The sequence below is a fragment of the Cavia porcellus genome, unplaced genomic scaffold (genome assembly GCF_034190915.1).
Source record: "Cavia porcellus strain 051 isolate PalLab524CR breed Dunkin Hartley unplaced genomic scaffold, mCavPor4.1 scaffold_11, whole genome shotgun sequence".
Classification (NCBI taxonomy): Eukaryota; Metazoa; Chordata; class Mammalia; order Rodentia; family Caviidae; genus Cavia; species Cavia porcellus.
Genome location: NW_026947494.1, coordinates 85,779,249 through 85,794,520, shown reverse-complemented (window position 1 = coordinate 85,794,520; position 15,272 = coordinate 85,779,249).

Sequence of the window (15,272 nt, the reverse complement as noted above, 5' to 3'; positions counted from 1 at the left end):
TGCATGTTTCCTGACATCCCGATGCTGACAACCCATGGTGCTTTTCTCCATCCTACATTGCCACTCACTGCCTATCCTAATTCATACCCTCCGATTCACACCACCCAGTGATGTTTTTCTCACTCCTCCTAGTGAATGTAATGTTACACACCCATAATATGCGCACCGCACCGCGATGTTTTTCAGAAACCTATCCTATGTTGCCACTGCATGTTTCCTGACCTCCCCAGGCTGACCACCCCGTGGTGCTTTTCTCCATCCTACATTGCCACTCACGGCCTATCCTAATTCAGAACCTCCGATTCACACTATCTCGTGATGATTTTCTCTCTCCTACAAGTGAATGGCCTGTTAGAAACCCTTACAATGGGCACCACCCCGAGATGTTTTTCAGAAACCTATCCTACACTGGCACTCCATGTTTCCTGACCTCCCAATGGTGACACCCCGTGGTGCTTTTCTCCATTCTACATTGCCACTCAGTGCCTATTGTAATTGAGACCTTCCGACTGACACCACCCCATCATGATTTTTCACTCCTACTAGTGAATGGCCTGTTAGAAACCCTTACAATGCGCACCACACTGGGATTTTTTTCAGAAACCTATGCTACACTGGCACTCCATGTTTCCTGACCTCCCAATGGTGAAACCCCGTAGTGCTTTTCTCCATCCTACCTTGCAATTCACTGTCTATTCTTATTCAGACCCTCCGATTCCCACCACCCCGTGATGCTTTTCTCACTCCTACTACTGAACGTTATTTTACACACCCATAAAATGCGCACCATGCATTGATGTTTCTCAGAAACCTATCCTATATTGCCACTGCATGGTTCCTGACCTCCCCATGCTGACCACCCCGTGGTGCTTTTCTCCATCCTACATTGCTATTCATTGCCTATCCTAATTCACACCCTCTGATTCACACCAACCCGTGATGTTTTTCTCACTCCCCCTAGTGAATGTAATGTTACACACCCATTCAACGCGCACCATCCCGTGATGTTTTTCAGAAACCTATCCTACATTGCCACTGCATGTTTCCTGACCTCCCCATGCTGACAACCCATGGTGCTTTTCTCCATCCTACATTGCCACTCACTGCCTATCATAATTCAGACCCTCCCATTCACACCACCACGTGATGTTTTTCTCACTCCTACTAGTGAATGGCCTGTTAGAAAACCTTACAATGCGTACCACCCCGGTATGTTTTTCAGAAACCTATCCTACATTGCCACTGCATGTTTCCTGATTTCCCGATGCTGACCACCCCGTGGTGCTTTTCTCCATCCTACATTGCCACTCACTGCCCATAATAATTCAGACCCTCCGATGCAGACCACCCCGTGATGTTTTTCACACTCCTACTACTGAATGGCTTGTTAGAAACCCTTACAATGCGCACCACCCGGTAATGTTTCTCTGAAACCTCTCCTACATTGCCACTGCGTGTGTCCAAATCTCACCATGCTGACCACCCCGTGGTGCTTTTCTCCATCCTACATTGCCACATACTACCTATTCTAATTCAGACCCTGTGATTAACACCACCCTGTGATGTATTTATCACTCCTACTAGTGAATGGCCTGTTAGAAACTCTTACAATGCGCACCACCCTGCTATGTTTTTCAGAAACCTATCCAACATTGCCACTGCATGTTTCCTGACTTCCACATGCTGAACACCCCGTGGTGCTTTTCGGCGTCCTACATTGCCACTCACTGCCTATCCTAATTCGGACCCTCTCTTTCACACCACCCAGTGATGTTTTTCTCACTCCTACTAGTGAATGTAATGTTACACACCTATACAATGCGCACCACCCCGCGGTTTTTTTCTCACTCCTACTAGTGAATGTAATGTTACACACCCATACAATGTGCCCCACCCCGCGATGTTTTTCTCACTCCTAACAGTGAATGTAATGATACACACCCATACAAAGCGCACCACCCTGCGATGTTTTTCAGAAACCTATCCTACATTACCACTGCATGTTTACTGATTTCCCGATGCTGACCACCCCGTGGTGCTTTTCTCCATCCTACATTGCCACTCACTGCCTATTCTTATTCAGACCCTCCGATTCACACCACCCAGTGATGTTTTTCTCACTCCTACGAGTGAATGTAATGTTACACAACCATACAATGCGCACCACCGCGCGATGTTTTTCAGAAACCTATCCTACCTTGCCACTGCATGTTTCCTGACCTCCCCATGGTGAACACCCCGTTGTGCTTTTCTCCATCTTACTTTGCCACTCTCTGCCTATCCTTATTCAGACCATCTGATTCACACCACCCCGTGATGTTTTTCTCACACCTACTAGTGAATGTAATGTTACACACCCATAAAATGCGCAGCACCCCGCGATGTTTTTCAGAAACATATCCTACATTGCCAATGCATGTTTCCTTACCTCCCGATGCTGACAACCCATGGTGCTTTTCTCCATACTACATTGCCACTCACTGCTTATCCTAATTCAGACCCTCCGATTCACACCACCCAGTGATGTTTTTCTCACTCCTCCTAGTGAATGTAATGTTACACACCCATAAAATGCGCACCGCACCGCGATGTTTTTCAGAAACCTATCCTATGTTGCCACTGCATGTTTCCTGACCTCCCCAGGCTGACCACCCCTTGGTGCTTTTCTCCATCCTACATTGCCACTCACTGCCTATCCTAATTCAGACACACTGATTCACACCACCCCCTGATGTTTTTCTCACTCCCACTAGTGAATGGCTTGTTAGAAACACTTACAATGCGAACCACCCCTCGATGTTTTCCAGAAACTCATCCTACATTGCCACTGCATGTTTTCTGATCTCCTTATGCTAACCACCCCTTGGTGCTTTTCTCCAAACTACATTGCCACTCACTGCCTATCCTAATTCATATCCTTCGATTAACACCTCCCTGTGATGTTTATATCACTCCTAGTAGTGAATGGCCTGTTAGAAACCCTTACAATGTGAAACACCACGCGATGTTTTTCAGAAACCTATCCTACATTGCCACTGCATGTTTCCTGACTTCCCGATGCTAACCACCCCATGGTGCTTTTCTCCATCCTACATTGCCAATCACTGCCTATCATAATTCAGACCCTCCGATGCAGACCACCCCGTGATGTTTTTCTCACTCCTACTAGTGAATGGCCTGTTAGAACCCCTTACAATGTGCACCACCCCGCCATGTTTTTCAGAAACCTATCCTACATTGGCACTCCATGTTTCCTTACCTCCCAATGGTGACCACCCCGTGGTGCTTTTCTCCATTCTACATTGCCACACACTGCCTATCCTAATTCAGACCCTCCGATTCACACCACACCGTGATGTTTTTCTCACTCGTACTAGTGAATGTAATGTTACACACCCATAAAATGCGCACCATGCATTGATGTTTCTCAGAAACCTATCCTATATTGCCACTGCATGTTTCCTGACCTCCCCATGCTGACCACCCCGTGGTGCTTTTCTCCATCCTACATTGCCATTCTCTGCCTATACTAATTCACACCCTCTGATTCACACCAACCCGTGATGTTTTTCTCACTCCCCCTAGTGAATGTAATGTTACACACCCATACAACGCGCACCACTCCGTGATGTTTTTCAGAAACCTATCCTACATTGCCACTGCATGTTTCCTGACCTCCCCATGCTGACAACCCATGGTGCTTTTCTCCATCCTACATTGCCACTCACTGCCTATCATAATTCAGACCCTCCCATTCACACCACCACGTGATGTTTTTCTCACTCCTACTAGTGAATGGCCTGTTAGAAAACCTTACAATGCGTACCACCCCGGTATGTTTTTCAGAATCCTATCCTATATTGCCACTGCATGTTTCCTGACTTCCCGATGCTGACCACCCCGTGGTGCTTTTCTCCATCCTACATTGCCACTCACTGCCCATAATAATTCAGACCCTCCGATGCAGACCACCCCGTGATGTTTTTCTCACTCCTACTACTGAATGGCTTGTTAGAAACCCTTACAATGCGCACCGCCCGGTAATGTTTCTCTGAAACCTATCCTACATTGCCACTGCGTGTGTCCAAATCTCCCCATGCTGACCACCCCGTGGTGCTTTTCTCCATCCTACATTGCCACTTACTACCTATTTTAATTCAGACCCTGTGACTAACACCACCCTGTGATGTATTTATCACTCCTACTAGTGAATGGCCTGTTAGAAACTCTTAAAATGCGCACCACCCTGCTACGTTTCTCAGAAACTTATCCTACATTGGCACTCCATGTTTCCTAACCTCCCCATGCTGACCACTCCATGGTGCTTTTCTCCATCCTACATTGCCACTCACTGCCTATTCTAATTCAGACCCTCCGATTCACACCATCCCGTGATGTTTTTCTCACTCCTACAAGTGAATGTAATGTTACACACCCATACAATGCGCACCACCCCGCGATGTTTTTCAGAAACCTATCCAACATTGCCACTGCATGTTTCCTGACTTCCACATGCTGAACACCCCGTGGTGCTTTTCTGCGTCCTACATTGCCACTCACTGCCTATCCTAATTCGGACCCTCTCTTTCACACCACCCCGCTATGTTTTTCTCACTCCTACTAGTGAATGTAATGTTACACACCCATACAATACGCACCACCATGCAATGTATTTCAGAAACCTATCCTACATTGCCAATGCATGTTTCCTGACTTCCACATGCTGACCACCCCGTGGTGCTTTTTTCCATCCTACATTGCCACTCACTGCCTACTCTTATTCAGACCCTCCGATTCCCACCACCCAGTGATGTTTTTCTCACTCCTACCAGTGAATGTAATGTTACACAACCATACAATGCGCACCACCGCACGATGTTTTTCAGAAACCTATCCTACATTGCCACTGCATGTTTCCTGACCTCCCCATGCTGACCACCCCGTTGTGCTTTTCTCCATCTTACTTTGCCACTCACTGCCTATCCTTATTCAGACCATCTGATTCACACCACCCCGTGATGTTTTTCTCACACCTACTAGTGAATGTAATGTTACACACCCATACAATGCGCACCACCCCGCGATTTTTTCAGAAACCTATCCTACATTGCCAATGCATGTTTCCTGACATCCCGATGCTGACAACCCATGGTGCTTTTCTCCATCCTACATTGCCACTCACTGCCTATCCTAATTCATACCCTCCGATTCACACCACCCAGTGATGTTTTTCTCACTCCTCCTAGTGAATGTAATGTTACACACCCATAATATGCGCACCGCACCGCGATGTTTTTCAGAAACCTATCCTATGTTGCCACTGCATGTTTCCTGACCTCCCCAGGCTGACCACCCCGTGGTGCTTTTCTCCATCCTACATTGCCACTCACTGCCTATCCTAATTCAGAACCTCCGATTCACACCATCTCGTGATGATTTTCTCTCTCCTACAAGTGAATGGCCTGTTAGAAACCCTTACAATGGGCACCACCCCGAGATGTTTTTCAGAAACCTATCCTACACTGGCACTCCATGTTTCCTGACCTCCCAATGGTGACACCCCGTGGTGCTTTTCTCCATTCTACATTGCCACTCAGTGCCTATTGTAATTGAGACCTTCCGACTGACACCACCCCATCATGATTTTTCACTCCTACTAGTGAATGGCCTGTTAGAAACCCTTACAATGCGCACCATACTGCGATTTTTTTCAGAAACCTATCCTACACTGGCACTCCATGTTTCCTGACCTCCCAATGGTGAAACCCCGTAGTGCTTTTCTCCATCCTACATTGCAATTCACTGTCTATTCTTATTCAGACCCTCCGATTCACACCACCCCGTGATGCTTTTCTCACTCCTACTACTGAACGTTATTTTACACACCCATAAAATGCGCACCATGCATTGATGTTTCTCAGAAACCTATCCTATATTGCCACTGCATGGTTCCTGACCTCCCCATGCTGACCACCCCGTGGTGCTTTTCTCCATCCTACGTTGCTATTCATTGCCTATCCTAATTCACACCCTCTGATTCACACCAACCCGTGATGTTTTTCTCACTCCCCCTAGTGAATGTAATGTTACACACCCATTCAACGCGCACCATCCCGTGATGTTTTTCAGAAACCTATCCTACATTGCCACTGCATGTTTCCTGACCTCCCCATGCTGACAACCCATGGTGCTTTTCTCCATCCTACATTGCCACTCACTGCCTATCATAATTCAGACCCTCCCATTCACACCACCACGTGATGTTTTTCTCACTCCTACTAGTGAATGGCCTGTTAGAAAACCTTACAATGCGTACCACCCCGGTATGTTTTTCAGAAACCTATCCAACATTGCCACTGCATGTTTCCTGACTTCCACATGCTGAACACCCCGTGGTGCTTTTCGGCGTCCTACATTGCCACTCACTGCCTATCCTAATTCGGACCCTCTCTTTCACACCACCCAGTGATGTTTTTCTCACTCCTACTAGTGAATGTAATGTTACACACCTATACAATGCGCACCACCCCGCGGATTTTTTCTCACTCCTACTAGTGAATGTAATGTTACACACCCATACAATGTGCCCCACCCCGCGATGTTTTTCTCACTCTTAACTGTGAATGTAATGATACACACCCATACAAAGCGCACCACCCTGCGATGTTTTTCAGAAACCTATCCTACATTACCACTGCATGTTTACTGATTTCCCGATGCTGACCACCCCGTGGTGTTTTCTCCATCCTACATTGCCACTCACTGCCTATTCTTATTCAGACCCTCCGATTCACACCACCCAGTGATGTTTTTCTCACTCCTACGAGTGAATGTAATGTTACACAACCATACAATGCGCACCACCGCGCGATGTTTTTCAGAAACCTATCCTACCTTGCCACTGCATGTTTCCTCACCTCCCCATGGTGAACACCCCGTTGTGCTTTTCTCCATCTTACTTTGCCACTCACTGCCTATCCTTATTCAGACCATCTGATTCACACCACCCCGTGATGTTTTTCTCACACCTACTAGTGAATGTAATGTTACACACCCATACAATGCGCACCACCCCGCGATTTTTTCAGAAACCTATCCTACATTGCCACTGCATGTTCCCTGACCTCCCCTTGCTGACCAACCCTCGGTGCTTTTCACCAGCCTACATTGCCACTCACTGCCTTTCCTAATTCAGACCCTCCGATTCACACCACCCCGTGATGTTTTTCTCACTCCTACAAGTGAATGTAATGTTACACACCCATACAATGCGCACCACCCCGCGATGTTTTTCTCAGTCCTACTAGTGAATGTAATGTTACACACCCATACAATGCGCACCAACCGGGATGTTTTTCTCACACCTACTAGTGAATGTAATGTTACACACCCATAAAATGCGCAGCACCCCGCGATGTTTTTCAGAAACATATCCTACATTGCCAATGCATGTTTCCTTACCTCCCGATGCTGACAACCCATGGTGCTTTTCTCCATACTACATTGCCACTCACTGCTTATCCTAATTCAGACCCTCCGATTCACACCACCCAGTGATGTTTTTCTCACTCCTCCTAGTGAATGTAATGTTACACACCCATAAAATGCGCACCGCACCGCGATGTTTTTCAGAAACCTATCCTATGTTGCCACTGCATGTTTCCTGACCTCCCCAGGCTGACCACCCCTTGGTGCTTTTCTCCATCCTACATTGCCACTCACTGCCTATCCTAATTCAGACACACTGATTCACACCACCCCCTGATGTTTTTCTCACTCCCACTAGTGAATGGCTTGTTAGAAACACTTACAATGCGAACCACCCCTCGATGTTTTCCAGAAACTCATCCTACATTGCCACTGCATGTTTTCTGATCTCCTTATGCTAACCACCCTTGGTGCTTTTCTCCAAGCTACATTGCCACTCACTGCCTATCCTAATTCATATCCTTCGATTAACACCTCCCTGTGATGTTTATATCACTCCTAGTAGTGAATGGCCTGTTAGAAACCCTTACAATGTGAAACACCACGCGATGTTTTTCAGAAACCTATCCTACATTGCCACTGCATGTTTCCTGACTTCCCGATGCTAACCACCCCATGGTGCTTTTCTCCATCCTACATTGCCAATCACTGCCTATCCTAATTCATACCCTCCGATTCACATCACCCAGTGATGTTTTTCTCACTCCTCCTAGTGAATGTAATGTTACACACCCATACAATGCGCACCACCCCGCGATTTTTTCAGAAACCTATCCTACATTGCCAATGCATGTTTCCTGACATCCCGATGCTGACAACCCATGGTGCTTTTCTCCATCTTACATTGCCACTCACTGCCTATCCTAATTCATACCCTCCGATTCACATCACCCAGTGATGTTTTTCTCAGTCCTCCTAGTGAATGTAATGTTACACACCCATAATATGCGCACCGCACCGCGATGTTTTTCAGAAACCTATCCTATGTTGCCACTGCATGTTTCCTGACCTCCCCAGGCTGACCACCCCGTGGTGCTTTTCTCCATCCTACATTGCCACTTACTGCCTATCCTAATTCAGAACCTCCGATTCACACCATCTCGTGATGATTTTCTCTCTCCTACAAGTGAATGGCCTGTTAGAAACCCTTACAATGGGCACCACCCCGAGATGTTTTTCAGAAACCTATCCTACACTGGCACTCCATGTTTCCTGACCTCCCAATGGTGACACCCCGTGGTGCTTTTCTCCATTCTACATTGCCACTCAGTGCTTATTGTAATTGAGACCTTCCGACTGACACCACCCCATCATGATTTTTCACTCCTACTAGTGAATGGCCTGTTAGAAACCCTTACAATGCGCACCACACTGGGATTTTTTTCAGAAACCTATCCTACACTGGCACTCCATGTTTCCTGACCTCCCAATGGTGAAACCCCGTAGTGCTTTTCTCCATCCTACCTTGCAATTCACTGTCTATTCTTATTCAGACCCTCCGATTCCCACCACCCCGTGATGCTTTTCTCACTCCTACTACTGAACGTTATTTTACACACCCATAAAATGCGCACCATACATTGATGTTTCTCAGAAACCTATCCTATATTGCCACTGCATGGTTCCTGACCTCCCCATGCTGACCACCCCGTGGTGCTTTTCTCCATCCTACATTGCTATTCATTGCCTATCCTAATTCACACCCTCTGATTCACACCAACCCGTGATGTTTTTCTCACTCCCCCTAGTGAATGTAATGTTACACACCCATTCAACGCGCACCATCCCGTGATGTTTTTCAGAAACCTATCCTACATTGCCACTGCATGTTTCCTGACCTCCCCATGCTGACAACCCATGGTGCTTTTCTCCATCCTACATTGCCACTCACTGCCTATCATAATTCAGACCCTCCCATTCACACCACCACGTGATGTTTTTCTCACTCCTACTAGTGAATGGCCTGTTAGAAAACCTTACAATGCGTACCACCCCGGTATGTTTTTCAGAAACCTATCCTACATTGCCACTGCATGTTTCCTGATTTCCCGATGCTGACCACCCCGTGGTGCTTTTCTCCATCCTACATTGCCACTCACTGCCCATAATAATTCAGACCCTCCGATGCAGACCACCCCGTGATGTTTTTCACACTCCTACTACTGAATGGCTTGTTAGAAACCCTTACAATGCGCACCACCCGGTAATGTTTCTCTGAAACCTCTCCTACATTGCCACTGCGTGTGTCCAAATCTCACCATGCTGACCACCCCGTGGTGCTTTTCTCCATCCTACATTGCCACATACTACCTATTCTAATTCAGACCCTGTGATTAACACCACCCTGTGATGTATTTATCACTGCTACTAGTGAATGGCCTGTTAGAAACTCTTACAATGCGCACCACCCCGCTATGTTTTTCAGAAACCTATCCAACATTGCCACTGCATGTTTCCTGACTTCCACATGCTGAACACCCCGTGGTGCTTTTCGGCGTCCTACATTGCCACTCACTGCCTATCCTAATTCGGACCCTCTCTTTCACACCACCCAGTGATGTTTTTCTCACTCCTACTAGTGAATGTAATGTTACACACCTATACAATGCGCACCACCCCGCGGTTTTTTTCTCACTCCTACTAGTGAATGTAATGTTACACACCCATACAATGTGCCCCACCCCGCGATGTTTTTCTCACTCTTAACTGTGAATGTAATGATACACACCCATACAAAGCGCACCACCCTGCGATGTTTTTCAGAAACCTATCCTACATTACCACTGCATGTTTACTGATTTCCCGATGCTGACCACCCCGTGGTGCTTTTCTCCATCCTACATTGCCACTCACTGCCTATTCTTATTCAGACCTTCCGATTCACACCACCCAGTGATGTTTTTCTCACTCCTACGAGTGAATGTAATGTTACACAACCATACAATGCGCACCACCGCGCGATGTTTTTCAGAAACCTATCCTACCTTGCCACTGCATGTTTCCTGACCTCCCCATGGTGAACACCCCGTTGTGCTTTTCTCCATCTTACTTTGCCACTCTCTGCCTATCCTTATTCAGACCATCTGATTCACACCACCCCGTGATGTTTTTCTCACACCTACTAGTGAATGTAATGTTACACACCCATAAAATGCGCAGCACCCCGCGATGTTTTTCAGAAACATATCCTACATTGCCAATGCATGTTTCCTTACCTCCCGATGCTGACAACCCATGGTGCTTTTCTCCATACTACATTGCCACTCACTGCTTATCCTAATTCAGACCCTCCGATTCACACCACCCAGTGATGTTTTTCTCACTCCTCCTAGTGAATGTAATGTTACACACCCATAAAATGCGCACCGCACCGCGATGTTTTTCAGAAACCTATCCTATGTTGCCACTGCATGTTTCCTGACCTCCCCAGGCTGACCACCCCTTGGTGCTTTTCTCCATCCTACATTGCCACTCACTGCCTATCCTAATTCAGACACACTGATTCACACCACCCCCTGATGTTTTTCTCACTCCCACTAGTGAATGGCTTGTTAGAAACACTTACAATGCGAACCACCCCTCGATGTTTTCCAGAAACTCATCCTACATTGCCACTGCATGTTTTCTGATCTCCTTATGCTAACCACCCTTGGTGCTTTTCTCCAAACTACATTGCCACTCACTGCCTATCCTAATTCATATCCTTCAATTAACACCTCCCTGTGATGTTTATATCACTCCTAGTAGTGAATGGCCTGTTAGAAACCCTTACAATGTGAAACACCACGCGATGTTTTTCAGAAACCTATCCTACATTGCCACTGCATGTTTCCTGACTTCCCGATGCTAATCACCCCATGGTGCTTTTCTCCATCCTACATTGCCAATCACTGCCTATCATAATTCAGACCCTCCGATGCAGACCACCCCGTGATGTTTTTCTCACTCCTACTAGTGAATGGCCTGTTAGAACCCCTTACAATGTGCACCACGCCGCCATGTTTTTCAGAAACCTATCCTACATTGGCACTCCATGTTTCCTTACCTCCCAATGGTGACCACCCCGTGGTGCTTTTCTCCATTCTACATTGCCACAAACTGCCTATCCTAATTCAGACCCTCTGATTCACACCACACCGTGATGTTTTTCTCACTCGTACTAGTGAATGTAATGTTACACACCCATAAAATGCGCACCATGCCGTGATGTTTCTCAGAAACCTATCCTATATTGCCACTGCATGTTTCCTGACCTCCCCATGCTGACAACCCATGGTGCTTTTCTCCATCCTACATTGCCACTCACTGCCTATCATAATTCAGACCCTCCCATTCACACCACCACGTGATGTTTTTCTCACTCCTACTAGTGAATGGCCTGTTAGAAAACCTTACAATGCGTACCACCCCGGTATGTTTTTCAGAATCCTATCCTACATTGCCACTGCATGTTTCCTGACTTCCCGATGCTGACCACCCCGTGGTGCTTTTCTCCATCCTACATTGCCACTCACTGCCCATAATAATTCAGACCCTCCGATGCAGACCACCCCGTGATGTTTTTCTCACTCCTACTACTGAATGGCTTGTTAGAAACCCTTACAATGCGCACCGCCCGGTAATGTTTCTCTGAAACCTATCCTACATTGCCACTGCGTGTGTCCAAATCTCCCCATGCTGACCACCCCGTGGTGCTTTTCTCCATCCTACATTGCCACTTACTACCTATTTTAATTCAGACCCTGTGACTAACACCACCCTGTGATGTATTTATCACTCCTACTAGTGAATGGCCTGTTAGAAACTCTTAAAATGCGCACCACCCTGCTACGTTTCTCAGAAACTTATCCTACATTGGCACTCCATGTTTCCTAACCTCCCCATGCTGACCACCCCATGGTGCTTTTCTCCATCCTACATTGCCACTCACTGCCTATTCTAATTCAGACCCTCAGATTCACACCACCCCGTGATGTTTTTCTCACTCCTACAAGTGAATGTAATGTTACACACCCATACAATGCGCACCACCCCGCGATGTTTTTCAGAAACCTATCCAACATTGCCACTGCATGTTTCCTGACTTCCACATGCTGAACACCCCGTGGTGCTTTTCTGCGTCCTACATTGCCACTCACTGCCTATCCTAATTCGGACCCTCTCTTTCACACCACCCCGCTATGTTTTTCTCACTCCTACTAGTGAATGTAATGTTACACACCCATACAATACGCACCACCATGCAATGTATTTCAGAAACCTATCCTACATTGCCAATGCATGTTTCCTGACTTCCACATGCGGACCACCCCGTGGTGCTTTTTTCCATCCTACATTGCCACTCACTGCCTATTCTTATTCCGACCCTCCGATTCACACCACCCAGTGATGTTTTTCTCACTCCTACCAGTGAATGTAATGTTACACAACCATACAATGCGCACCACCGCACGATGTTTTTCAGAAACCTATCCTACATTGCCACTGCATGTTTCCTGACCTCCCCATGCTGACCACCCCGTTGTGCTTTTCTCCATCTTACTTTGCCACTCACTGCCTATCCTTATTCAGACCATCTGATTCACACCACCCCGTGATGTTTTTCTCACACCTACTAGTGAATGTAATGTTACACACCCATACAATGCGCACCACCCCGCGATTTTTTCAGAAACCTATCCTACATTGCCAATGCATGTTTCCTGACATCCCGATGCTGACAACCCATGGTGCTTTTCTCCATCCTACATTGCCACTCACTGCCTATCCTAATTCATACCCTCCGATTCACACCACCCAGTGATGTTTTTCTCACTCCTCCTAGTGAATGTAATGTTACACACCCATAATATGCGCACCGCACCGCGATGTTTTTCAGAAACCTATCCTATGTTGCCACTGCATGTTTCCTGACCTCCCCAGGCTGACCACCCCGTGGTGCTTTTCTCCATCCTACATTGCCACTCACGGCCTATCCTAATTCAGAACCTCCGATTCACACTATCTCGTGATGATTTTCTCTCTCCTACAAGTGAATGGCCTGTTAGAAACCCTTACAATGGGCACCACCCCGAGATGTTTTTCAGAAACCTATCCTACACTGGCACTCCATGTTTCCTGACCTCCCAATGGTGACACCCCGTGGTGCTTTTCTCCATTCTACATTGCCACTCAGTGCCTATTGTAATTGAGACCTTCCGACTGACACCACCCCATCATGATTTTTCACTCCTACTAGTGAATGGCCTGTTAGAAACCCTTACAATGCGCACCACACTGGGATTTTTTTCAGAAACCTATGCTACACTGGCACTCCATGTTTCCTGACCTCCCAATGGTGAAACCCCGTAGTGCTTTTCTCCATCCTACCTTGCAATTCACTGTCTATTCTTATTCAGACCCTCCGATTCCCACCACCCCGTGATGCTTTTCTCACTCCTACTACTGAACGTTATTTTACACACCCATAAAATGCGCACCATGCATTGATGTTTCTCAGAAACCTATCCTATATTGCCACTGCATGGTTCCTGACCTCCCCATGCTGACCACCCCGTGGTGCTTTTCTCCTTCCTACATTGCTATTCATTGCCTATCCTAATTCACACCCTCTGATTCACACCAACCCGTGATGTTTTTCTCACTCCCCCTAGTGAATGTAATGTTACACACCCATTCAACGCGCACCATCCCGTGATGTTTTTCAGAAACCTATCCTACATTGCCACTGCATGTTTCCTGACCTCCCCATGCTGACAACCCATGGTGCTTTTCTCCATCCTACATTGCCACTCACTGCCTATCATAATTCAGACCCTCCCATTCACACCACCACGTGATGTTTTTCTCACTCCTACTAGTGAATGGCCTGTTAGAAAACCTTACAATGCGTACCACCCCGGTATGTTTTTCAGAAACCTATCCTACATTGCCACTGCATGTTTCCTGATTTCCCGATGCTGACCACCCCGTGGTGCTTTTCTCCATCCTACATTGCCACTCACTGCCCATAATAATTCAGACCCTCCGATGCAGACCACCCCGTGATGTTTTTCACACTCCTACTACTGAATGGCTTGTTAGAAACCCTTACAATGCGCACCACCCGGTAATGTTTCTCTGAAACCTCTCCTACATTGCCACTGCGTGTGTCCAAATCTCACCATGCTGACCACCCCGTGGTGCTTTTCTCCATCCTACATTGCCACATACTACCTATTCTAATTCAGACCCTGTGATTAACACCACCCTGTGATGTATTTATCACTCCTACTAGTGAATGGCCTGTTAGAAACTCTTACAATGCGCACCACCCTGCTATGTTTTTCAGAAACCTATCCAACATTGCCACTGCATGTTTCCTGACTTCCACATGCTGAACACCCCGTGGTGCTTTTCGGCGTCCTACATTGCCACTCACTGCCTATCCTAATTCGGACCCTCTCTTTCACACCACCCAGTGATGTTTTTCTCACTCCTACTAGTGAATGTAATGTTACACACCTATACAATGCGCACCACCCCGCGGTTTTTTTCTCACTCCTACTAGTGAATGTAATGTTACACACCCATACAATGTGCCCCACCCCGCGATGTTTTTCTCACTCCTAACAGTGAATGTAATGATACACACCCATACAAAGCGCACCACCCTGCGATGTTTTTCAGAAACCTATCCTACATTACCACTGCATGTTTACTGATTTCCCGATGCTGACCACCCCGTGGTGCTTTTCTCCATCCTACATTGCCACTCACTGCCTATTCTTATTCAGACCCTCCGA